Genomic DNA, 27,000 nt, shown 5'->3' with positions numbered 1-27,000 from the left:
TTGAGTGCAGACAGAACCTCGATTTAACGTCTCATCCGAAAGACGGCACCTCCATCATTGTGGTACTCCCTCAGCACTGCACTGAAGTGTCAGCTTAGAATTTTTGTGCTCAAGTCCCTGGAGTGGGACTTGAGCACACAACCTTCTGACTCAGAGGCAAGACTGCTACCCACTGAGCCACAGCTGACACTGAACCTCATCTGAGGACTGTACCTGGAAAATGGGGACGTAAGGTCGCCTTAGCCGAAGGGTATTTTCCTCCATATAAGAACATAGGAAATAGGAGCAGGTGTAGGCTATTTGGCCCCTCGAGCCTGCTCCGCCTTTCAATAAGATCATGGCTGATCTGATCATGGAGTCAGGTCCACTCCCTGCTCGCTCCCCATAACCCACTCACTTAGCCTGTCTATATCCCTTTGCAGATTTTTGTGTCCTCCTCACAATTTGCTTTCCCACCCATCTTTGAATCATCAGCAAACTTGGCTACATTATACTCAGTCCCTTCATCCAAATCATTAATATAAATTGTAAATAGTTGAGGACCCAGCACCGATCCCTGCGGCACTCCACTAGTTACTGTTTGCCAAGCGGAAAATGACGCATTTATTCCGACTCTCTGTTTTCTGTTAGTTAACCAATCCTCTATCCAAATCTAATATATTACTCCCAACACGGTGGGCTTTTATCTTGTACAGTAACCTTTTATGTGGCACCTTGTCAAATGCCTTCTGGAAATCCAAATATACCACATCCACTGATTCTCCCTTATCCACCCTGCTCATTACATCCTCAAAGAACTCCAGCAAATATATGACAGCCAGTGAGTGCAATAGTAACACTATTTATTGTTTCTTATTTTTACTGCTTTAAGAAAATAATTGCTGTCTGACGATATCATCACTCAGAACAATTGCTTCACACAGTGGCTTTGTCCTGTTGGATGGCCTTCCTTAAACTGCAGTTAGATTCTGAACAAGTGTGTAAGACAATTCTCACTGATGAATTGCAGGAAGCAGCAAAGTACCATGTATCAGTCTGCTAACTTAATTGTGTTTACATCCTCTCCCCTCCCATTATACTGTTAAATGCACATCACTTACTTTATGGAATTAACATTTGGAATTAGTTCCTAAAAGGCACAGGTCAAAGCTTTGTAAAGGCTTAGCCTATGCGGGGCGGTAAACATTAAATGTAATTTTTTTTTTACTAAAGGCGACGAAATGCAAAATACAAAAGCAGGGAAACAATTCTCCTTTTTGCTAAACCAGGGGCTAGAAATTGCACAGCGCCCCATTTGGACCACTAATCTTTGAGGGAGCACAAAAGTATGGCCGGGCGAAAAAGCTTTGCAGGTGACGGGAACTTCCGCTTTAGCGCTCCAAGAGGGAAGTGGAGCACTAAATCAAGTGCTGTCACTTCCCTTGGAGCGGTAAAGGAAGTGAGAGGGGTGGCAGCGGCAGAGCGCTGAAGAATATTCCGTGCATCGCTACCGTCTTTGGCGGCTCCTTCCCTCGCTTAAAGGGAAGGACCAGTGTTGGTTTCATTCATAAGAACATAAGAATTAGGAACAGGAGTAGGCCATCTAGCCCGCTCCGCCATTCAACAAGATCATGGCTGATTTGGCCGTGGACTCAGCTCTAATCTTCATCATATCTCCGTGGGGCAACGGGACCTGCGCTAGGTGCATAACAGCCCCAAGCACACCAAGAGAGTGTAGGGCTGACAAATCGCAGGCTCCAAAAAAAAAACAAAAGTCATCAGACTGGGGGTGTTAATAATCCTGTCCACCACTGCCTTTAAATAGCACTCCCCAAGCGGCCAGCTGAGAGGACAACGCCTCCTGCAGTTGCCATTGTTGCCGCTCGGCGATGCAGCAGTGGGCGGTAGCGAATATTGCATCCGGGGCAGTAACGGGGCGCTGCGCACCAGATGACGTCACGCTCTACGGGGTGCTGCAGTGCAAGGCGGTGATTGTTAGCGTCAGCGCAAAACTGCCAGGAAAGTTCGCGGGAGAATTTCTCCCCCTAGGTGTCTTGACAGAGGCATGAGCCCATCAACATACTGAGGAGTCTCCAAACCAAACAACTGAGAAATCCACATAAAGCAGAGCCTCTGTTTACATGATAGAGAGAGCACACTATCTTCCAGTAGGAACGCAGCAAAACCAGAGAGATGAGGCACCGGATGGCAAGAGAACAGGCTTAGGGCGCTCTAAGTATTTCTGGAGCTTAACCAGCTGAAACTGTGCAGCTCATCAACCCTGGACATTGCTGCCTCTCGTATGTCTAGGGCCACCCTGGGTTAGGTTGGCCATCTGGTGCCTTTGCAAAGCTAAAGAGCCTGAAAAATAGGAGCCACGTAGTAATTCTTTCTATCTTATTTTTGCAGACATTGGGAGTGCTGAAGGATTGTGTTACCGGTGGTGTTACATCAGTTTGCTCCTTGGAAGGAGCCTGAAAATATTGCATGTGCTACAGTACCATGCTACACATGCCAGCTGAACATAAAATGATGCCATGAACATACGATCAGTAAGTTGGCTCATCTTATAAGGACATAAGAAATAGGAACAGGAGTAGACCCCCTCGAGCCTGCTCTGCTTTTCAGTAAGATCATGGCTGATCAGATCATGGACTCAGCTCCACTTCCCTGCCTGCTCCCCTATTCCCTTAACGCTCAAAAATATGGCTATCTCCGCCTTAAATATATTCAATGACCCAGCCTCCACAGCTCTCCGGGGGAGAGAATTCTACAGATTTACAACCCTCAGAGAAGAAATTTCTCCTCATCTCAGTTTTAAATGGGCGGCCCCTTATTCTGAGACTATGCCCCCCTAGTTTTAGTTTCCCCTATGAGTGGAAATATCCTCTCTGCATCCACCTCGTTGAGCCCCCTAGGGTCTATTCTAAAATTAACATTAGTTATGAAGTAAAACCATTAACTGTCCTCTCTGTTCCTCCACATCTCTCCTGAAGATAGCTGTCTAGAAGTTGGAACCTTTAGCAGCGGCCATTAAGGCCGGTTTTTGCAGAAAGAATGGCGCTGCCGACGCAGAACGTGGCCGTCACCATATTGGACAGGTTGGCAGCGCTGCTGTTGTCTGCGTTCACCTCAAACATTTTAATGATCAAAAGCGTGACGTCAGTTTGGGTGCAACGCCGAATTGATGCACGCTGAGCGATTTTGGATGTCGCCGCTTCTTTGAACGCGCTCTCCAAAGAACACCCGTGCATGCAGGTGTTGCCAGCATGTAGATCCAGGAGAAAGCTGCGGAGATCGATAGATCTCGGAGAAGTCTTCAATAACTATGCAGAGTATGTGCAGCCTCACTGAACCCAGGCTCTGTGACAGGTTTGCATTCCTCACTGATCACTAATAATTTTGGCATTGTTTTCACTTGATGGTGTAATCAGGAATTTGATGACACATGTAGCATGAGTTTTCACAGCTTCAAGTATTTGAAACCTCAAACTGCCAGAATGCAATGTGGATGGAATCAGTCATTAAATCAATTAATGATTACTTTTGTTGATTACTAATTGTATGTGACAAATTAGCCGGCTGAATATTTGAGAGTGTCAGTAGTTGAATTAAACATATGATTTTTGCTCAACTGCAGATTGCATTTTTTTAAATCTGACAGGTTAGTGTATTATTAGGCTCTGATTTATCTTGCATACCCTTTCTGCCAACCTACAAAACACGAGAAACATAAGCAGAAATATTCCACTTCACTTGCATGAATAGATTTCCTGAGAACGCCGCACAGATAATTTAGACCCGACCTTCGGCTTCCTGCTGATCATGTCGCCTGAAACAGCGAATTGCACGGGAGGTTCTCCACTGCGCTCATTTAAATCAGCAGGCAGCACCGCGCAAGTTAACCTCAGCCCGTGGTGGCACCGCCCATTTTCAGGCTTTATGGAGTTTCTAGGCAAGGTGTACAGTTTAACTGACTACCTCCAGTACAGCACTCAAACAGCCATTTTTCACATAGAAGCCTTGATATTAATCAAGAGCTCTTCACCCTTGGGGGGCAGACCCAAATCCACACTTTCAATCAGGGTTTGCAGCACTGCAATCAGGAATGGAAATCCTGGCTGATTTCTTCCCTCCCTAGCCTGGAATGCCAACTAAATCCAACCAACTCAGCACAGTCCATGAATTCAACCTTGAACTTTCCTCATCTGTGTGAGTCAGTATTTTGAGCAATCAATAGAATTGAGCAACAAACAACAAGAGACCGTGTTATCATAGAATCGTAGACATTTGCAGCATGGAAGGAGGCCATTTCGGCCCATTGTGTCTGTGCTGGCTGACAAAGAGCTATCCGGCCTAATCCCACTTTCCAGTTCTTGGTCCGTAACCTTGTTGGTTATGGCACTTCAAGTGCACATCTGAGTACTTTTTTTTTTAAAGTGGTGAGGGTTTCTGCCTCTACCACCCTTTCAGGCAGTGAGTTGCATACCCCCACCACCCTCTGTGTGAAAAAAAATTCCCTCACATCCCCTCTAAACCTCCTACCAATTACTTAAAATCTATGTCCCCTGGTTGTTGACCCCTCTTTAAGGAAAATAGGTCCTTCCTATCCACTCTATCTAAGCCCGTCATAATTTTAAACACCTCAATGAGGTCTCCCCTCAGTCTCCTCTGTTCCAAAGAAAACAAACCCAGCCTATCCAATCTTTCTTCATAGCTAAAATTCTGATATTAGTGCTGTTTGCTGAAGGAGGAATGTTGGTCAAGGCAACTAATCCCACTTGTAAGTTACGGCACTTCAAGTGCACATCCGAGTACTTTTTAGAAGTGGTGAGGGCTTCTGCCTCTACCACCCTTTGCTCTTCTCCAAGCAGTTCCAAGAGATAGCTAACATCCACATGAACCAGTTTAACGTCTGATTCAAAGGACAACAACCTCCAACAATTCAGGGCTCCCCCAGTACTGCACTAGACCATTAGCCTAGATTGCGCCTGAAACAGCGAATTGCACGGGAGGTTCTGCAGTGGAGCTTCAAACAATAAACTCTTGATTCAGAGGCAAGACTACTCCCAACTGGCATTCTTTGGTCAGGTTTGGGCTCTTGCTAATAATTCCCTAGATGTTGAGTTCCCAGTCTCTGCTGGGATATTTGCTGGACAAGGCAAGATAACTTCCTGGAAGGTACCTTTCTGTCAGGCACTGATACAGAAGAAGTTTAAAAGAAAAAGAAAATCTGACAGAAATATAACAGGAGTCAAAATTATTAGATGACGAAAGTTGACAATTTTAGGAATTTGCTTTAAGGAGCAGTGAAATCCAAAATCAGAACAAACTCATTCATCATGAAGTAGACAATTAACAAGATATGGGGTTTTACTGCCTCTGACACTCAGGGCTCCAGCAATAAATTAGCAGCAACAATACGAATCCCAGGTTTCAGTAAATTGTAGAATCAAAGGATAGATGGGCACCAGGGTGGATGTACTCGAATCTCAGCCTGTTATCCAGACATGCTGGTGTTGAGTTGGTGCCAGATCACATTTCAGAAACCAGGCCTTTGCTGTCAAAGAAAGCTTACAATGGTTAGGGAAACTTTCAGACACCAGCTAGGTGGAGTCAGTCAGTAAGGGAGAAATTCTACTAGAATCCCAATTATAACACAGAGGGCAGTGATGGAGACACAGGGACTACACTGACCTTCTTTGCAAAGAGAATGGCTCTGGTTCACTTCTACCAACAGAGCATCATCTAGGTGACAGACAGGATGGGCATTTGTGGTCTTCAGAAACAACAAGCATCGGGACCCGAAGAGTAAAAATTATCGACGCATCTTCAGTGTTGTGGGTGGAGGCTTCCGTGTCTAGGTTAAAAACAAGAACAGGTTAAAAACACTGACCATGCTCTGTTTTCTGAGAAAGAAAGTTATGAAATCTCAAATCCACCCACACTAGCTTGAGAAAGTCTTCTGAATCGCACCACAAAAAGCCAATTTCCAAGTGCAGGCTCTGGGAACATAGGTATGTGGTACAGGTAGCATGCAGTGTGCTGAAAATACTGACAGATGCTAAAACACTGCAGCCACTATCAGCACCTGCACAACAGTACAGATGCAGAAAAACAGAAACCGCTACAGCTACAAATCAGTATCGAAAGCATTAATAGTTACACACTCGGATTGAAATAATGCTTCAGACCTCAAAAGATTAGGATGCTATCTGAAGTCAAGATGAAAAAAACAATTGCTAACTGTCTGACTGATGGAAAATGACTAAATAACCAAATTGAAAGCCACACACAATATCAACTCGAGCAACTTACATCTATATAGCGCCTTTAACATAGTGAAACAACCTCCAAGGCCCTTCACAGCAACGATATCAAACACAATTTGACACTGGCCCACATAAAGAGGGTGACCAAAAGCTGGCTCAAAGAGATAGGTTTTAAAGAATATCTTAAAGAAGGAGAAAGAGGTGCAGAGGCAGAGCGGTGTAGGGAGGGAATTCCAGAGCTAAGGCCTGGCAGCTGAAGGCACGGCCGCCAGTGGTGGGGCATAGCAAGTCGGAGTGCACAAGAGGTCAGAATTGGCAGAGCGCAGAGATCTTGGAGTGTTGTTGGGCTGGCGGAGGTTACAGAGATGGGGGAGGGTGGGGGGTGGGAGTGTGGGTGGCAGCGAGGTCATGGAGGGATTTGAACATAAGGATGGATAATTTTAAATTTGAAGCATTGTTGGACCAGGAGCCAATGTAGGTCAGTAAGCACAGAGTTGATGGATGAACAGGGCTTGATGAGAGTTAGGATATGACAGCGGAGTTTTGGAATGAGCTCAAGTTTATGGAGGGTGGAAGATGGGAGGCCGGCCAGAAGATTGTTTGAATAGTCAAGTCTGAAGCATGGATGAGAGTTTCAGCATCAGATAGGCTGAGACAGGGGTGGAGATGGGCAATGTTATGGAAGTGGAAGTTGGTGGTCTTGGTGATGGGTTGGAAACTTAGCTCAGGGTCCAATATCATGAAAGATGAGTGCACAATCCTGAAAGAACTAGGAAAAAAAACACCAGAAAACAGGCGCAAAAGGTAAAAACACAAAGACATTTAGTTAAGTTGTGTCATAGATTAAAGAAAACTCACCAGAAACTGGAGTGAAATGTTACCCAAGAGCAGAAGCTGGAAGCAAAGTAGAATAGGGAGAGCTGTGTATAGACTGTGGAGCATCTACGAGCTGGAAATATCATCAGGTGTTGCAGTTCTTATACCAACATGTGGTCCCCAAGGCAAGGGGGAGGAGTAAAACTGGGAATAACAAGAATTCTCAGGAGTGGAACAGCAACTACACAGAAGTATCCACGATGCAGAGGAGAGAAGAATCTGCAGAAAAGAGATTGAAAGTGAGGCTTACTCTTTGATACTCTACTAAATGACCCATTCAATAGATATTCCATTAAAGGATTTAAAAATAATTAACTGCTATAAAGCCCCAAGGGATCAGCCGGCCATTCACTTTCCTTTTATAAATACTGACACGTTACTATCTTGATCACGGGTGCAAATCAATAGCCCCATGCTGTTTTCATTACAGTGACAAACATACCTTGATTGACTCTGCTTTAGGTATACACACAAGTTGACTTCCTATTGGGGTAGTGTGGGGTTGGGTTGGGGGGGGGTGGGGGCGGGGGCGGTGGGTGGGGGGGGGGGGAGGCTGTTGAGATACCAAACTAAAATTAAATGAGTACTTTAGTGGAGGAAATCACAGAGAAACCTTTACAGGGGGTGTAGGGAATTTAATGCAGGGAATTTAACAGCTGAAGTGTCAGTCAGGTATTAGGTAATAAAAATCAACCTCTGGATATCAATGCGCTCTGATATCCATACACCTTGAAGTACATTCCTGTGTGGTTTTGATTTTATTGGTTTTTTTTACCTATTTTCCTATAAACAGAACATTTAAAAAAATGTATTTCCTTCAACAGAATATCAGACGTTCTCTCAATGAGGATACTAGAGTCTGAACAACAAACAGCAGCAGTGGTGATAGCAGCAGTAACACCACAGACTTGACTAGCATAAAGACAAAAGACTTCTCCTCAAATACCATTTTCAGATGCCTCGGCTGGTTGAACTAGAAGAACTGGATTGAGAGACTGAGTCAACAAAGAATCCAGATTGTTGCTGTTTGCAGCCTAGATTGTCTGCTGACAGAGAACGGTACAAAGGACCAACATGGAGGGGAGACGGAACAGATAGACAAAGAATAAAAATAAATATCTGCATTGACATACACTCCTCAGGGCTGCATACAGTCAACAATATGAATGAAATGTAGTAAAGCACAGATTACACTCCTTTTGTGTTGTGGCTATGGCTGCAAGTCCTTTCTAAGGCCTTTACATTTTTACAAAGTGAAACACTTGTCTAAAATTTAGCATGTTTGATTTCTTTAATTTATGTCACAGCAGATTTAAATAAAATATTCTTGGGATGTGGGCAACACTGGCATGCGATTATTGCCAGTGTTTCTCCCCAACATAATTGCAACAGTTATTGCCCATCCCTAGTTGCCCTCCGTGCATTCAGAGTCAACGACATGTAGTGGCACTGGTAGGTGAGGCAGGTTTCCTTCCCTGAAGGACATTAATGACTAAGTTGGGTTTATACAACAATCCAACAGCTTTCGAGTTTACTGCAAATTACCAGATTTATTGAACAACTTGCCATGGTGAGATTTGGGGGGGGGGGGGGGAGAAATTTACGTCATTTGCGCCTCCCGTTAGCGCGGGGGGAGCAAACAATTTCCTGCGAAATTCCGCGGGAGTTAGCAGAGGCACAAACCAGTAGCTCCCCGGGCCGCTGCACTGCCGATGACGATATCATCACCGTGCGCAGTGACCCGTTTTCGCCTCAAAGCCAAAATCCGATAGCGCCGTGAGGCCACCGTGGGCGATGCCCGCGCTAGCTTCGCGGCTTGCGAACCGGGCACTCCGCTTCTGTGCCGGGCTGCTGCCGTGGCATCCTGCTCCCTGGTGACGAAGTAGTGGCCCCTTCTCCTCGATACAGTCAGCAGCATGCGCTCCCCTTTATTGGAAGGGGAGAGCCCTGTGCTCGTGCTACTCTCTCGGACTGCACACGGCCCGGCAGTTTAGTTCACGAGTTTCCCATCCTTGCGCCACGAAAGGTGTACAATGCCTCCCTTCGCGCTGCGCCCCCTGACGCAGGGCCAGATGCCAAAACTTCCTTAACAAAGCGCAAACTATTCCCGGCCGGTAAGTTTCCAGCCCCGCCTCCGTTTTCACCCCGAAAACAGAAAAGCCTAAAATCCAGCCCAATGAATACACAGTAAAAGTACACACAAAAAAGATACATGACAAGGTAGTATTGCTCCAGCCATCAAGCATGTTCCTTCCTGAAACCATGTACAATCACACCATTGTGGACTTCTAAATAACTTATTTAATCCCGACAGGAAGACTAACCCCTGCATATAGCAATACCCAGGTCATCCACTTTGGACCCTAACAACAGAGTACTTTCTAAATGGTGAAAAGCTAGAAACAGTAGAAAGAGACTTGGCGGTCCATGCACATAGCTCCTTAAAATGTCATGGACAGGTCCAGAAAATAATCAAAAAGGCTAATGGAATGCTGGCCTTTATATCTAGAGGACTAGAATACAAGCGAATAGAAGTTATGCTGCAGTTATATAAAACCCTGGTTAGACGACACCTGGAGTACTGAGAGTAGTTCTGGGCAACACCTTAGGAAGGATATATTAGCCTTGGAGGAAGTGTAGCATAGATTTACCAGAATGATAACTGGACTCCAAGGCTGGGATTTAACTAACCTCGGCTGGTCCATGGTTGGTGGCAGGTTCTGACCCCGCTGCTGGCTCCATCCCACCCTGTGAAATGAATTTCCTTTGATGGGTGGGGGCTTGTTAAGCCCGCCCAATGTGTTTGAAGGAAGCAGGTTTGATGACATCATTTGATGATGCTTCATCAACCGATTTCCTTGAAGAGACCATGCCCACATACACTTTGACCATTGTGCTATCAGTGTTCTACAGCATTGAGGTGCTGCAAACACTGACAAGCTGCGGAGAGAGGTACAGGGCTGCACCCAGGCTCTTCCATGACTCCCTTCATATGCTTATGGAGGGGGTCACAGCATGCAGGGAGGCCCTCTTCCCTTCCCAAGAGACCTCTGCAGGAGAACAACACAGCCTGGTTGCACATTGCACAGGAGGGCACAAGCAGGGATGTCATCAGGAGAACCAGGTTGCAGGGCTGCAAACCTTTCAAAGATCTCAGTAGATTGCGAAACATTACTGCAAAGCCACACTCAACCTCATTCTGCTGTGCCCCTCAATGCATGGCAGATGCAGTATAATGTGGATAAATGTGAGGTTATCCACTGCGGTGGCAAAAACACGAAGGCAGAATATTATCTGAATGGTGACAGATTAGGAAAAGGAGAAGTGCAACGAGACCTGGATGTCATGGTTCATCAATTATTGAAAGTGGGCATGCAGGTACAGCAGGCGGTGAAGAAGGCAAATGGAATGTTGGCCTTCATAGCTAGGGAATTTGAGTATAGGAGCAGGGAGGTCTTACTGCATTTGTACAGGGCCTTGGTGAGGCCACAGCTGGAATATTGTGTTCAGTTTTGGTCTCCTAATCTGAGGAAGGACATTCTTGCTATTGAGGGAGTGCAGCGAAGGTTCACCAGACTGATTCCCGGGATGGCTGGACTGACATATGAGGAGAGACTGGATCGACTGGGCTTGTATTCACTAGAGTTTAGAAGAATGAGAGGGGATCTCATGGAAACATATAAAATTCTGACGGGACTGGACAGGTTAGAGGCAGGAAGAATGTTCCCGATGCTGGGGAAGTCCAGAACCAGGGGTCACAGTCTAAGGATAAGGGGCAAGCCATTTAGGACCGAGGTGAGGAGAAACTTCTTCACTCAGAGAGTTGTTAACCTGTGAAATTCTCTACCACAGAAAGTTGTTGAGGCCAGTTCGTCAGTCGAGGAGGCGGGAGCTCGGAGCAGCACGAGTCCGGGGTCGGCGAGAGGCCTATAAAGGCCAGCGAGAGTCGAGCAGTTCGAGCAGTCAGTCAAGGAGGCGGGAGTTCGGAGCAGCGCGAGTCCGGGGTCGGCGAGAGGCCTATAAAGGCCAGCGGGAGTCGAGCAGTTCGAGCAGTCAGTCGAGGAGGCGGGAGCTCGGAGCAGCGCGAGTCCGGGGTCGGCGAGAGGCGTGCCGGTGCAGCTACAGGGAGAAGGCAAAGAAAGAAACAAAGGTGACGTCACAGCCTAGGGGGTAAGTGATTGGCTGGTGATTGGTGAGTAGTTTTTCTTTTTCTTATATTAGTCAGTAACTTTTAACATTGTTGTTGCCAGTTTAAGTGTATCTAAGGGTTCAGTCATGGCAGGAGAGCTCGGTCGGGTGTTATGCTCCTCCTGTACCATGTGGGAACTCAGGGACACTTCTGGTGTCCCTGACGACTACGTGTGCAGGAAGTGTATCCGCCTCGAGCTCCTGACGGTCCGCGTTACGGAATTGGAGCCGAGGGTGGATTCACTCTGGAGCATCCACGATGCTGAGAATGACGTGAGTATCACATGTAGTGAGTTGGTCTTACCGCAGGGAAAGGGTCCACAGCCAGATAGGGAATGGAAGACCAGCAGGAAGAGTAGTGCAAGGAAGGTAGTGCAGGGGTCCCCTGCGGTCATCCCCCTGCAAAACAGATACACCGTTTTGAGTACTGTTGAGGGAAATGACTCATCAGGGGAGGGCAGCAGCAGCCAAGTTCATGGCACCTTGGCTGGCTCTGCTGCACAGGAGGGCAAGAAAAAGAGTGGGACAGCAATAGTGATAGGGGATTCAATGGTGAGGGGAATAGATAGGCGTTTCTGCGGCCGCGACCGAGACTCCAGGATGGTATGTTGCCTCCCTGGTGCAAGGGTCAAGGATGTCTCGGAGCGGGTGCAGGACATTCTGAAATGGGAGGGAGAACAGCCAGTTGTCGTGGTGCACATTGGTACAACGACATAGGTAAAAAAAGGGATGAGTTCCTACGAAACGAATTTAAGGAGCTAGGAGCTAAATTAAAAAGTAGGACCTCAAAAGTAGTAATCTCGGGATTGCTACCAGTGCCACGCGATAGTCAGAGTAGGAATCGCAGGATAGCGCAGATGAATACGTGGCTTGAGCAGTGGTGCAGCAGGGAGGGATTCAAATTCCTGGGGCATTGGGACCGGTTCTGGGGGAGGTGGGACCAGTACAAACCGGACGGTCTGCACCTGGGCAGGACCGGAACCAATGTCCTAGGGGGAGTGTTTGCTCGTGCTGTTGGGGAGGATTTAAACTAATATGGCAGGGGGATGGGAACCAATGCAGGGAGACAGAGGGAAACAAAAAGGAGGCAAAAGCAAAAGACAGAAAGGAGATGAGGAAAAGTGGAGGGCAGAGAAACCCAAGGCAAAGAACAAAAAGAGCCACTGTACAGCAAAATTCTAAAAGGACAAAGGGTGTTAAAAAAACAAGCCTGAAGGCTTTGTGTCTTAATGCAAGGAGTATCCGCAATAAGGTGGATAAATTAATTGTGCAAATAGATGTTAACAAATATGATGTGATTGGGATTACGGAGACGTGGCTCCAGGATGATCAGGGCTGGGAACTCAACATTCAGGGGTATTCAACATTCAGGAAGGATAGAATAAAAGGAAAAGGAGGTGGGGTAGCATTGCTGGTTAAAGAGGAGATTAATGCAATAGTTAGGAAAGACATTAGCTTGGATGATGTGGAATCTATATGGCTAGAGCTGCAGAACACCAAAGGGCAAAAAACGTTAGTGGGAGTTGTGTACAGACCTCCAAACAGTAATAGGGATGTTGGGGAGGGCATCAAACAGGAAATTAGGGGTGCATGCAATAAACGTGTAGCAGTTATAATGGGTGACTTTAATATGCACATAGATTGGGCTAGCTAAACTGGAAGCAATACGGTGGAGGAGGATTTCCTGGAGTGCATAAGGGATGGTTTTCTAGACCAATATGTTGAGGAACCAACTAGGGAGGAGGCCATCTTAGACTGTGTGTTGTGTAATGAGAGAGGATTAATTAGCAATCTCATTGTGCGAGGCCCCTTGGGGAAGAGTGACCATAATATGGTGGAATTCTGCATTAGGATGGAGAATGAAACAGTAAATTCAGAGACCATGGTCCAGAACTTAAAGAAGGCTAACTTTGAAGGTATGAGGCGTGAATTGCCTCGGATAGATTGGCGAATGATACTTAGGGGGTTGACTGTGGATGGGCAATGGCAGACATTTAGAGCCCGCATGGATGAATTACAACAATTGTACATTCCTGTCTGGCGTAAAAATAAAAAAGGGAAGGTGGCTCAACCGTGGCTATCTAGGGAAATCATGGATAGTATTAAAGCCATGGAAGTGGCATACAAATTGGCCAGAAATAGCAGCGAACCTGGGGACTGGGAGAAATTTAGAACTCAGCAGAGGAGGACAAAGGGTTTGATTAGGGCAGGGAAAATGGAGTACGAGAAGAAGCTTGCAGGGAACATTAAGGCGGATTGCAAAAGTTTCTATAGGTATGTAAAGAGAAAAAGGTTAGTAAAGACAAACGTAGGTCCCCTGCAGTCAGAATCAGGGGAAGTCATAACGGGGAACAAAGAAATGGCAGACCAATTGAACAAGTACTTTGATTCGATATTCACTAAGGAGGATACAAACAACCTTCCGGATATAAAAGGGGTCAGAGGGTCTAGTAAGGAGGGGGAACTGAGGGAAATCTTTATTAGTCGGGAAATTGTGTTGGGGAAATTGATGGGATTGAAGGCCGATAAATCCCCAGGGCCTGAAGGACTGCATCCCAGAGTACTTAAGGAGGTGGCCTTGGAAATAGCGGATGCATTGACAGTCATTTTCCAACATTCCATTGACTCTGGATCAGTTCCTATGGAGTGGAGGGTAGCCAATGTAACCCCACTTTTTAAAATAGGAGGGAGAGAGAAAACAGGGAATTATAGACCGGTCAGCCTGACCTCAGTAGTGGGTAAAATGATGGAATCAATTATTAAGGATGTCATAGCAGTGCATCTGGAAAATTGTGACATGATAGGTCCAAGTCAGCATGGATTTGTGAAAGGGAAATCATGCTTGACAAATCTTCTGGAATTTTTTGAGGATGTTTCCAGTAAAGTGGACAAAGGAGAACCAGTTGATGTGGTATATTTGGACTTTCAGAAGACTTTCGACAAGGTCCCACACAAGAGATTAATGTGCAAAGTTAAAGCACATGGGATTGGGGGTAGTGTGCTGATGTGGATTGAGAACTGGTTGTCAGACAGGAAGCAAAGAGTAGGAGTAAACGGGTACTTTTCAGAATGGCAGGCAGTGACTAGTGGGGTGCCGCAAGGTTCTGTGCAGGGGCCCCAGCTGTTTACATTGTACATTAATGATTTAGACGAGGGGATTAAATGTAGTATCTCCAAATTTGCGGATGACACTAAGTTGGGTGGCAATGTGAGCTGCGAGGAGGATGCTATTAGGCTGCAGAGTGACTTGGATAGGTTAGGTGAGTGGGCAAATGCATGGCAGATGAAGTATAATGTGGATAAATGTGAGGTTATCCACTTTGGTGGTAAAAACAGAGAGACAGACTATTATCTGAATGGTGACAGATTAGGAAAAGAGAAGGTGCAACGAGACCTGGGTGTCATGGTACATCAGTCATTGAAGGTTAGCATGCAGGTACAGCAGGCGGTTAAGAAAGCAAATGGCATGTTGGCCTTCATAGCGAGGGGATTTGAATTCAGGGGCAGGGAGGTGTTGCTACAGTTGTACAGGGCCTTGGTGAGGCCACACCTGGAGTATTGTGTACAATTTTGGTCTCCTAACTTGAGGAAGGACATTCTTGCTATTGAGGGAGTGCAGCGAAGATTCACCAGACTGATTTCCGGGATGGCGAGACTGACCTATCAAGAAAGACTGGATCAACTGGGCTTATATTCACTGGAGTTCAGAAGAATGAGAGGGGACCTCATGGAAACGTTTAAAATTCTGACGGGTTTAGACAGGTTAGATGCAGGAAGAATGTTCCCAATGTTGGGGAAGTCCAGAACCAGGGGTCACAGTCTGAGGATAAGGGGTCAGCTATTTCGGACCGAGATGAGGAGAAACTTCTTCACCCAGAGAGTGGTGAACCTGTGGAATTCTCTACCACAGAAAGTAGTTGAGGCCAATTCACTAAATATATTCAAAAGGGAGTTAGATGAAGTCCTTACTACTCGGGGGATCAAGGGTTATGGCGAGAAAGCAGGAAGCGGGTACTGAAGTTTCATGTTCAGCCATGAACTCATTGAATGGCGGTGCAGGCTAGAAGGGCTGAATGACCTGCTCCTGCACCTATTTTCTGTGTTTCTATGTTTCTATATTCAAAAGGGAGTTAGATATGGTCCTTACAGCTAAAGAGATCAAGGGGTATGGAGAGAAAGCAGGAAAGGGGTAATGAGGCAAATGATCAGCCATGATCTTATTGAATGGTGGTGCAGGCTCGAAGGGCCGAATGGCCTACTCCTGCACCTATTTTTTATGTTTCTATGTCCCCATCACTCTGCCTTCCCTACCCTATTCCTGCACATCCTTACTCACACCTTCCTGTGCACCTCCACCTATCCCTCTCTATCTATATTATCACATCGCATCTCATTAGCCACCCCTCACACTCACTCTCATCGTAGTGCAATCATACCAACTAACACCACACTTGGGCATTTGATGCAATGTTCATGTAAAGTTTCTGTTAATGTGGTGTCAAACATTGAAACCTTTCTTTTTAATACTGTGTGTTCTTGGACAGATTCGTGTGCACCTTTGGAAGTGGCTTAGTGAGTTGCAGTGAATGGTGAGAGACAATGGTATCCCCTGCCGACCCCCCACCTCCCATCCCCATCCCCCCTTAATGGTCAGGAGTGTGAAAGGAATGGCTTGGGCATTGTAGGAATGCTTTATGGTGTTGGTTTGGGGCGGGGTGGTGCTAGCCTGGCGCATCATGTACAGCGTCAAGTGAAATAAATCAGGCCAAGGTCAGGCCATCCCTCGTGTTCCAGGCAGCAATTTGGTCAGGTGCTGATGTCCTCTGTCCTGAGCAGCATCAGGTGATTGCGGAGAAGGTTGGTGTTGTTGTTGGTGTTGCTGGTGTGCCTGGTGATGTTGGTGTTGGGGCTGATTGCGGTGGAATTCTAAGGTGAGGGAGTATAAAGTGCACTCATACTGATGGAATAAATGGCAGGTGAAGTAGAGATGACAGAAGCGATCTGTCAATGGTGAGAGAGGGAATGAGGTCAGACTGGATGGAGACTTGTGTGAAGACTTGCAACATTCTGAATCTGTTGTGGAAATACAGTGAGGAAGAGAGAAGATATCTCTAAGGTGGGAGCTTTTATTTTACATTTGAAGCTGTCAAGGAATCAGCTCAGCTAGAGCAATGGCCACTGAACTCCTGTCTCAGCTTGACAGACGTGGTCCACAACCAGCGTGGACTCCGTGGGCGAGCTGTCAAATGCAAAAGTAAGCTGAAATTAATTCTTACGTGGTTCTAAACAAGCCACTAATGGCCTGATTTGGGTTCCCCACCGCTGCGTGTTGAGTCTGCTCAGCGCTGACAGACCCGACATTGGGTAAGGCGTGTAGCGGTGAGTCACAGCGGCGTTTTGACCCGCTGTGAAATAAAACAAATTTCCCACCCGACCCGCTTCCGATCGCGCCCGCTGACCTCCCTCAAAATTCCGGCCTGCATTAAATTACGATCAGAGATTACTCAAACTAGCATTGTATTCCCAGGGAATAGTGATGGAGAAACAGGGACTACACTCCTGTTCTTATAGGAACATAGGAACAGAAGTAGGCCATTCAGCCCCTCGAGCCATTCAATGAGATCGTGGCTGACCTGCGACCTAACTCCATATACCTGCCTTTCGGCCTATATCCCTTGATACCTTTGGTTATCAAAAAGCTATCAATCGCCGATTTAAAATTAACAATGGATCTAGCATCAATTGCCATTTGTGGAAGAGAGTTCCAAACTTCTAACACCCTTTGTGTGTAGATGTGTTACCTAATTTCACTCCTGAAATGTCTAGCTCTACTTTTTAGACTGTGCCCAAGTCCTGGAAATTATGGGCTCAAGTTTCGGACCCACGCTAGAGCGGCGCACATCAGAGAGGCCCGCCTAATTTGTGGAACAGGAATTGTGTCGAATACTTAACTCGCGATTCTCAGATATATGTTAGGCCGTTTCCAGCTCGGCGCAGCGCAGCAGGAGCTGCTGGAGGCGGAGCTACAGCCCTGCACCAAAGCGAGTGCCGGCAGCTGCGTGCGTGAGCAGTAGCTCCTGGCCCTCCCAGCGCATCCTGAATCCGGGCAAAGACCTCATCCCTGGCTGAAGGAATGTTGCCCCTATCCTGGGCCGAGTGGCCTGACTGCCCTTACCTCTTCGGCGGTAGAAACTTTAAATTTTTATTTTTATTGATTTTTTTATTATTTTTTTTATTTTTAATTTTTTAATTGATTGATTTATTGGTTGATTTATTGATTTATTTATCATTTATTATTGATGATGGCTCTTTATTGGTAAAAGTGAAGTGTTTAATGCTTTGTAAAATCCCCTAATTTCCCTTCCCCCACTCATCTCTCGCTATCTGCCTAATTTATAGGCCCCAAGTTGCGCCATGATTTGCTCCTGATTTTTAGGAGCAACTGGTGTAGAACGGAGTATCTTAGAAATCAGAATTCTCGCCATTTAGTTTGCTCCAGTTCTAGTCAGTTAGAACAGTTTCACTTTGGAACAGAATTTTTTTTTCAAAACGGGACGTGTCTGGCCACTTACGCCTGTTTTCAAAGTTTTGTCAGTGAAAACTTACTCCAAACTAACTTAGAATGGAGTAAGTGAAGATTTTTGTACGCTCGAAAAAACCTTGTCTACACTTTAGAAAATCAGGCGTAGGGAATGGGGGGGGTTCAAAGGGAAGTTTACAAGCATTAAACACTTCAGTTTTACAAATAAAGAGCCATCATCAATAATAAATGATAAATACATCAATAAATCAACCAATAAATCAATCAAAAAAAATTAATAAGAAATAATTTATTTTTTAAATCAATAAATAAAACATTTTCTACTTACCGACTGCAGCACCGGGAGCTCTCCAACAGCGTGCTGGGATGCCCCCCCTCCCCAGTGTGTCTCTGTCAGTGTCTCTATCTCTGTCTGTCTGTGTGTCTCTCATTCTCTGTCTGTCAGTGTCTGTGTTTCTGACAGCGAGGGGAGGGGGAGGAGGGGGTAGAGGGAGAGAGGGGGTAGAGGGAGGGAAGGGGGAGGGATGGGGGAGAAGGGGAGGGGGGAGGAGGAGAAGGGGGAAGGGAAAGGGGTGAGGAGGAGAAGGGGGAAGGGGAAGGGTGGGAGGAGGAGAAGGGGGCAGGGGGGAGGAGGAAAAGGGGGAAAGAAAAAGGGGGGGGAAAGGAGAGGGGGTGGGAAAGGAGAGGGGAGGAGAAAGGAGATGGGGGAGGAAGGAGATGGGAGGAAAGGAGATGGGGGGAAAGGAGATGGGGGGGAAAGGAGATGGGGGAAAAGGAGATGGGGGGGGAAAGGAGATGGGGGGGAAAGGAGATGGGGGGGAAAGGAGATGGGGGGGGGAAGGAGATGGGGGGAAAGGAGATGGGGGGGGAAAGGAGATGGGGGGGGGAAAGGAGATGGGGGGGGAAAGGAGATGGGGGGGAAGCTGAGCTGCAAATGACCTGCAGGGAGCTGGAGAATCTGGAAGGTTTTTTTTAGGCGCACTTTGTGGCGCGAAAAACGGGCGTCCAGGTCGGGACTGCGCCGTTCTAGGCGCAGCTCGAAACTTGGGCCCATAAAGTGTAGACAAGATTTTTCTGACCGTACAAAAATCGACACTTACTCCGTTCGAAGTTAGTTTGGAGTAACTTTTCGCTGCCTAAACTTGCAAAACAGGCGTAAGTGGCTGGTAACACCCCCTTTTGAGAAAAAAAACTGTAGTAAAATGAAACTATTCTAACTCACTAGAACTGGAGCAAACTAAATGCTGGGAATTGCGATTTTTAAGATACTCCATACTAAACTAGTTGCTCAAAAAAAATAGGAGCAACTCGAGCCGAAACTTGAGCCCAGTGGAAGGCAAAATATATCTCTCCTCAGGTGTGGTGCCCAGAACTGCTCACAGTACTCCAGGTGTGGTCTAACCAGGGCTTTGTATAGCTGCAGCATAACCTCTACCCTCTAGATATAAAGGCCAGCATTTCATTCGGCTTTTTCATTATTTTCTGTACCTGTTCATGACATTTTAATGATCTATGTACATGAAGCTCCAAGTGTCTTTGGACGTGTCTGTTTTTAGCTTTTCACCATTTAGAAAGTACCCTGTTCTTGAGGTTCAAAATGAATGACCTCACTTTTGTTTACATTGAAATTCATTTGCCACAGTTTTGCCCATTTGCTTAATCTATCAATATCCCTTTGTAATTTTATGTTTTCATACTGCCTATAATGCTGCCTAGCTTAATGTCAACTGCAAATTTGGATATATGACTTCCTAGGCCATCATCTAAGTCATCAATAAATACTGTGAATAGTTGAGGCCACATCACAGATCCCTGCGGGACACTACTAGTCACATCCTGCCAATTTGAGCACCTACCCATTATCCCTACAGCCTGTCTTCTGCCAATTTCCTAACTAAGTCAATATTTTGCCCTCAATTCCATGGGCTTCTACCTTAAATAACAATCTCTTAAGTGGGACTTTATTAAATGCCTTCTGAAAGTCTATATAATACATTACCCAGTCCACCACTGTAATCATCTCTTCAAAAAATTCATTCAGGTTTGTCAGGCATGATCTACCTTTCACAAATTTGTGCTAGCTCTATCTGATCAACCGAAAATTTTTGAGGTGTTCAGTCACCCTATCCTTAATTATAGACTCTAGTAATTTCCCAACCACAGGTATTAGGCTAACTGGTCTATAATTCCCTGGTTTCCCTCTCTTGCCATTCTTAAAAAGCGGAGTGTCATGCGCAATTATCCAATCTAAAGGAACGGTTCCTGAATCGAGAGAACTTTAGAATAGTATAGTTAGGACATCTAAAATGTGCTCACCTACTTCCTTTAAAATCCTTGGATAGAAGTCATCTGGCCCTGGAGATTTGTCACTCTTTGGTGCCATTATGTTCTTCATTACCATTATTTTACTTGCGTTAAATTTTTTTGAGTCCCTGTCCCCGATTCAATATTAGTTCCTTTGGGGTTTCTGGCATGCTATCCTCTTCTTCTACCATAAATACTGACACAAAGTAACGATTCAACATGTCCACCATTTCCCCATTGTTACTGACATCACCACTTTCAGTTTTTAAGGGGCCAATATTGCTCCTGACCACCCTCTTTTTCCTAATGTAACTGTAAAAATTCTTCGTATTGATTTTGATATCTTTTGCAAGTTTTTTTTATACTCTCTTTTTGTCACTCTTACTATCTGTTTTGTGAACCTTTGCTGTTCTTTTATCTTTCCCATTCACCAGGATCTGCGCTATTTTTTGCATTTTTTTTAATGCTTTAGGTGCGAAATTGTCCTCCGCCCCAGTTGGGGCGCACAATTTGAATGAATTAAAGTTTTATTATCCACTGAAAGCGGAACCTAAATGGCACGGAATTGGGGTCTTCTCTTAAAGGGGAGGTCCACTGACATCTCTGCAGCCGCTTCCGTGGCACCCACTGGGCCACCACGGAGGGATCGACGGAACCCAAGAGGGGGTCTGCCGAGGCTGCCTGTTGCCGTCCTGGCCGAACCAGTGGCCGCCATTGTCGTGCTGACTCCAAACTTGGCCGACAAAAAAGAAAATGTGGGCCGTGGCGCAAGGCCCTCCCCTTTAACCTCGTTCCTGCGCAAGGGGGTCAGCACGCACAGCAATGATGTTATCGCTGCCTGGGGCGAAAGCTACCGGGCGCGGCACAAGGCCATTTGCACCACCGCCATCCCGGGTGCAATCCAATAGAAACATAGAAAATAGGTGCAGGAGCAGGCCATTCAGCCCTTCTAGCCTGCACCGCCATTCAATGAGTTCATGGCTGAACATGAAACTTCAGTACCCACTTCCTGCTTTCACGCCATACCCCTTGATCCCCCGAGTAGTAAGGACTTCATCTAACTCCCTTTTGAATATATTTAGTGAATTGGCCTCAACTACTTCCTGTGGTAGAGAATTCCACAGGTTCACCACTCTCTGGGTGAAGAAGTTTCTCCTTATCTCGGTCCTAAATGGCTTACCCCTTATCCTTAGACTGTGACCCCTGGTTCTGGACTTCCCCAACATTGGGAACATTCTTCCTGCATCCAACCTGTCCAAACCCGTCAGAATTTTAAACGTTTCTATGAGGTCCCCTCTCACTCTTCTGAACTCCAGTGAATACAAGCCCAGTTGATCCAGTCTTTCTTGATAGGTCAGTCCCACCATCCCGGGAATCAGTCTGGTGAATCTTCGCTGCACTCCCTCAATAGCAAGAATGTCCTTCCTCAAGTTAGGAGACCAAAACTGTACACAATACTCCAGGTGTGGCCTCACCAAGGCCCTGTACAACTGTAGCAACACCTCCCTGCCCCTGTACTCAAATCCCCTCGCTATGAAGGCCAACATGCCATTTGCTTTCTTAACCGCCTGCTGTACCTGCATGCCAACCTTCAATGACTGATGTACCATGACACCCAGGTCTCGTTGCACCTTCCCTTTTCCTAATCTGTCACCATTCAGATAATAGTCTGTCTCTCTGTTTTTACCACCAAAGTGGATAACCTCACATTTATCCACATTATACTTCATCTGCCACGCATTTGCCCACTCACCTAACCTATCCAAGTCACTCTGTAGCCTCATAGCATCCTCCTCGCAGCTCACACTGCCACCCAACTTAGTGTCATCCGCAAATTTGGAGATACTACATTTAATCCCCTCGTCTAAATCATTAATGTACAATGTAAACAGCTGGGGCCCCAGCACAGAACCCTGCGGTACCCCACTAGTCACTGCCTGCCATTCCGAAAAGTACCCATTTACTCCTACTCTTTGCTTCCTGTCTGACAACCAGTTCTCAATCCACGTCAGCACACTACCCCCAATCCCATGTGCTTTAACTTTGCACATTAATCTCCTGTGTGGGACCTTGTCGAAAGCCTTCTGAAAGTCCAAATATACCACATCAACTGGTACTCCTTTGTCCACTTTATTGGAAACATTCTCAAAAAATTCCAGAAGATTTGTCAAGCATGATCTCCCTTTCACAGATCCATGCTGACTTGGACCTATCATGTCACCATTTTCCAAATGCGCTGCTATGACATCCTTAATAATTGATTCCATCATTTTACCCACTACTGAGGTCAGGCTGACCGGTCTATAATTCCCTGCTTTCTCTCTCCCTCCTTTTTTAAAAAGTGGGGTTACATTGGCTACCCTCCACTCGATAGGAACTGATCCAGAGTCAATGGAATGTTGGAAAATGACTGTCAATGCATCCGCTATTTCCAAGGCCACCTCCTTAAGTACTCTGGGATGCAGTCCATCAGGCCCTGGGGATTTATCGGCCTTCAATCCCATCAATTTCCCCAACACAATTTCCCGACTAATAAAGATTTCCCTCAGTTCCTCCTCCTTAATAGACCCTCTGACCACTTTTATATCCGGAAGGTTGTTTGTGACCTCCTTAGTGAATACTGAACCAAAGTACTTGTTCAATTGGTCTGCCATTTCTTTGTTCCCCGTTATGACTTCCCCTGATTCTGACTGCAGGGGACCTACGTTTGTCTTTACTAACCTTTTTCTCTTTACATACCTATAGAAACTTTTGCAATCCGCCTTAATGTTCCCTGCAAGCTTCTTCTCGTACTCCATTTTCCCTGCCCTAATCAAACCCTTTGTCCTCCTCTGCTGAGTTCTAAATTTCTCCCAGTCCCCAGGTTCACTGCTATTTCTGGCCAATTTGTATGCCATTTCCTTGGCTTTAATACTATCCCTGATTTCCCTAGATAGCCACGGTTGAGCCACCTTCCCTTTTTTATTTTTACGCCAGACAGGAATGTACAATTGTTGTAATTCATCCATGCGGTCTCTAAATGTCTGCCATTGCCCATCCACAGTCAACCCCTTAAGTATCATTAGCCAATCTATCTTAGCCAATTCATGCCTCATACCTTCAAAGTTACCCTTCTTTAAGTTCTGGACCATGGTCTCTGAATTAACTGTTTCATTCTCCATCCTAATGCAGAATTCCACCATATTATGGTCACTCTTCCCCAATGGGCCGCTTCCGTCGCCAGCCCCCGGCAAAAAGACTTTATCACCCCATTAGCGTCTCCTGGAGGCGCTAATGGGCCTTTCAGAAAGGGGCAATTTCAGCCCGTTTTTCTTTTAGTTTTATCTCTTTAGTCGTCCATGGCTGTTTTTTTTGTCATGTAGATCTCTTGCCCTTCAGGTATATAAACTGGTCCGGTATCACACAACATTTTTTTTGAACATCTCTCTCTGATCTTCTGTGGTTTTATCCATTAACAGATTTGCCCAGTTTACCGTGGGCAGTCTCTGTCTCATCCTGTTGATGTCTGCCTTACCAATTCTAAAATCTTAGTAGCTGTTTCGCATTTCTCCCTTTCAAATGCTACGTTGAACCCGGTCATGTTGTGATCACTATTGGATAAATGTTTACGCACATTTAGGCTGCTAACTAAATTTGGCTCATTGCTCATTACCAAATCTCAAAAGGCTTGCTCCCTTGTTACCTCTTGGACATATTGTTGTGGAAAACTATCCCGGATGCACTGAAGAAATTCACTACCTCTCTGACAGGCTAGTCTGCTTATCCCAATCTAAAGGAAAGTTAAAATCCCCCATTAAAACCACTCTGCCTTTACTACATGCTTGTCTAATCTCTGCATTTATACAATCTAGCACTTCATAGTTGCTACCAGTGGGCCTATAAACAAGTCCCACTACAGTCTTAAATTATTTCCTATTTCTTAAGTCAATCCATAAACTGCCTGTTTACCTCTCGTTATATCCTCTCATCATTGAAGTGATTTCATCCTTAATCACTAAGGATACTTCTCCTCCTCTGCCATATTCCCTCTCTTTCCAGTAGATCTTATAACCTGGTATATTTAGTTCCCAGTCCTGATCGGTTTGCTGCCATGTCTCAGTAATGGCTACCATGTCATATCCTCCGATTTGAATTTGCACCTGCATTTCATTCAATTCATTCCTTATACTCTGTGCATTTGCATAAAAAACACTTATTTGTGCTACACACCCTAACCTGTCCTTCAGCTCTACGTTGTTCTCTCACCTGGTAGAATCATTCTACATCTTTTAGTTTTCCCTCTACATGTAGTGCCTAAAGCACGATTTCTGATGGTTACTCTATTCACTTCCCTTTTGTTTGTTTTTGAATTACTATTTGTACTACAATTTCCATCTGAGCCCCCCCCTCCCACCCCTCACTCCCCATTTACTAGTTTAAAGTCCTTGTGACCGCCTTATTAATCCTTTCCGCCAGGACTCTGGTCCCAACAGTACAGTTCCTTCCTGTCCCAATACTGGTGTCAGTGTCCCATGAAATGGAATCCCTCTTTCCCACATCATTCCTTTAGCCATGTGTTCACTTCCCTAATCAGCTATCCCTACCACAATTTGCATTTGGCTCCGATAATAGTCCAGAGATTATAACGCTTGAGACCCTGTTCTTTAATTTAGCTCCTATCCTCACAGATAGCAAGTACATTGTAACTGTTGAATAGGATCAGTTTCTGAGGATCCTCGTTCCCTTTCTCACTGTCAGCAAATTTTCCAGACAGGTTTCTGCTACATTCACTGGAACGGAAGTCCTCAGCAGAGTCCAGTTGACCCGAGGTGCTGTGCAACTGTATCACGGAGTTCTCCGTTAAAAAAAAACAAAACCAAACACAACACAGAAGCATTACAGTTAAAAAAGGAATAAAGTGTATCCAATGATAGAGTAGTGATGCTTCGGTTTACATTAAACCAGTCAAAAACAAAAAAAAACTAAGTCAAGTCCGGTTCCCTTACTCTGCACACTATCGGTCATGCCAAGCCCGTTCTGAATCGGCAACTCTCTACGAGGTGTGACTTAAGTCTAGAGCAAACTGTCCAGATACTCCTCCCCCTCCCTTATGTGTCGGAGTATCTCCAACTCACGCTCCAGCTCAATGGACCCAAGTTTCCACATGATTTGCGCCTGATTTTTAGGAGCAACTGGTGGAGAACGGACTATCTTAGAAATCGCAATTCTCCACATTTTTTTTCTGCAGTTCTAGTCAGTTAGAACAGTTCTACTTTGGAACAGAATTTTTTCTTCAAAAGGGGGCGTGTCCGGCCACTGACGCCTGATTTGAAAGTTTCCACAGTGAAAACGTACTCCAAACTAACTTAGAATGGAGCAAGTGAAGATTTTTGTAGAACTGAAAAAACCTTGTCTACACATTAAAAAATCAGCCGCAGGTTACAAATTAGGCGTCCAGAACGAGGTGGGGGGGGAGGCGGGGGGGGGAGGGAAGTCATTAAATTCTATAATAAATCCTTATTTATACTTATACAAATATTATACAAATAAATCCAACCTGAATAAACATTTATAGGCAAAGAAAAGATTAAATAAACCATCTTCCTACCTGTGTGAAAGTGCTTCAGCCATCGTTTGTTCCCACAGGGGGGGGGGGAGCCGTTCCGTTCGTTCCCACAGGGGGGGGGGGAGCCGTTCCGTTCGTTCCCACAGGGGGGGGGGGGGGCCGTTCCGTTCGTTCCCGCGGGGAGTGGAGGGGGGGGGAGCTGTTCCGTTTGTTCCCACAGGGGGGGGGGAGGTGGGGGGGAGCCGTTCCGTTCGTTCCCGCGGGGGGGGGGGGGGCCGTTCCGTTCGTTCCCGCGGGGGGGGGGGGGGGGGGAGGGAGGCGTTCCGTTCGTTCCCGCGGGGGGGGGGGGGGCCGTTCCGTTCGTTCCCGCGGGGAGTGGAGGGGGGGGGGGGGAGGCGTTCCGTTCGTTCCCGCGGGGGGGGGGGAGCCGTTCCGTTCGTTCCCGCGGGGGGGGGGGGGCCGTTCCGTTCGTTCCCGCGGGGGGGGGGAGCCGTTCCGTTCGTTCCCGCGGGGGGGGGGGGGCCGTTCCGTTCGTTCCCGCGGGGGGGGGGAGCCGTTCCGTTCGTTCCCGCGGGGAGTGGAGCCGTTCCGTTCGTTCCCGCGGGGGGGGGGGGCCGTTCCGTTCGTTCCCGCGGGGGGGGGGGGCCGTTCCGTTCGTTCCCGCGGGGAGTGGAGGGGGGGGGGGGGAGGCGTTCCGTTCGTTCCCGCGGGGAGTGGAGGGGGGGGGGGGGAGGCGTTCCGTTCGTTCCCGCGGGGAGTGGAGGGGGGGGGGGGGAGGCGTTCCGTTCGTTCCCGCGGGGGGGGGGGGGCCGTTCCGTTCGTTCCCGCGGGGAGTGGAGGGGGGGGGAGGCGTTCCGTTCGTTCCCGCGGGGGGGGGGAGCCGTTCCGTTCGTTCCCGCGGGGAGTGGAGCCGTTCCGTTCGTTCCCGCGGGGGGGGGGGGCCGTTCCGTTCGTTCCCGCGGGGAGTGGAGCCGTTCCGTTCGTTCCCGCGGGGGGGGGGGGCCGTTCCGTTCGTTCCCGCGGGGGGGGGGAGCCGTTCCGTTCGTTCCCGCGGGGGGGGGGGGCCGTTCCGTTCGTTCCCGCGGGGGGGGGGGGCCGTTCCGTTCGTTCCCGCGGGGAGTGGAGGGGGGGGGGGGGAGGCGTTCCGTTCGTTCCCGCGGGGGGGGGGGGCCGTTCCGTTCGTTCCCGCGGGGGGGGGGAGCCGTTCCGTTCGTTCCCGCGGGGAGTGGAGCCGTTCCGTTCGTTCCCGCGGGGGGGGGGGGCCGTTCCGTTCGTTCCCGCGGGGGGGGGGAGCC

The 27,000-nt window shown here is 47.0% G+C and overlaps 1 long non-coding RNA gene across 7 annotated transcripts in view; it reads right to left on the bottom strand.

Moving 5' to 3' along the window:
- The window catches only part of LOC139267437 (uncharacterized), a 584,220-nt gene that overhangs the window by 317,558 nt on the left and 239,662 nt on the right, over positions 1–27,000 (bottom strand). For 5 of the 7 annotated variants that reach the window (XR_011593903.1, XR_011593905.1, XR_011593907.1 and 2 more), the window contains exons 3-4: positions 7,110–7,346; positions 5,677–5,839 (exon numbers count right to left, since the gene is read on the bottom strand). The exons of 1 other annotated variant lie outside the window; for it this stretch is intronic. This is a non-coding gene — a long non-coding RNA (uncharacterized lncRNA). The remainder of the gene's footprint in view (positions 1–5,676; positions 5,840–7,109; positions 7,347–27,000) is intronic. One more of the 7 variants, XR_011593904.1, reaches the window with a different exon arrangement.

Source organism: Pristiophorus japonicus, chromosome 7 (assembly GCF_044704955.1).
Source record: "Pristiophorus japonicus isolate sPriJap1 chromosome 7, sPriJap1.hap1, whole genome shotgun sequence".
Classification (NCBI taxonomy): domain Eukaryota; kingdom Metazoa; phylum Chordata; class Chondrichthyes; family Pristiophoridae; genus Pristiophorus; species Pristiophorus japonicus.
The sequence above is the reverse complement of the archived record's forward strand: the minus strand, read 5'-3'. Positions and strand labels throughout refer to the sequence as shown.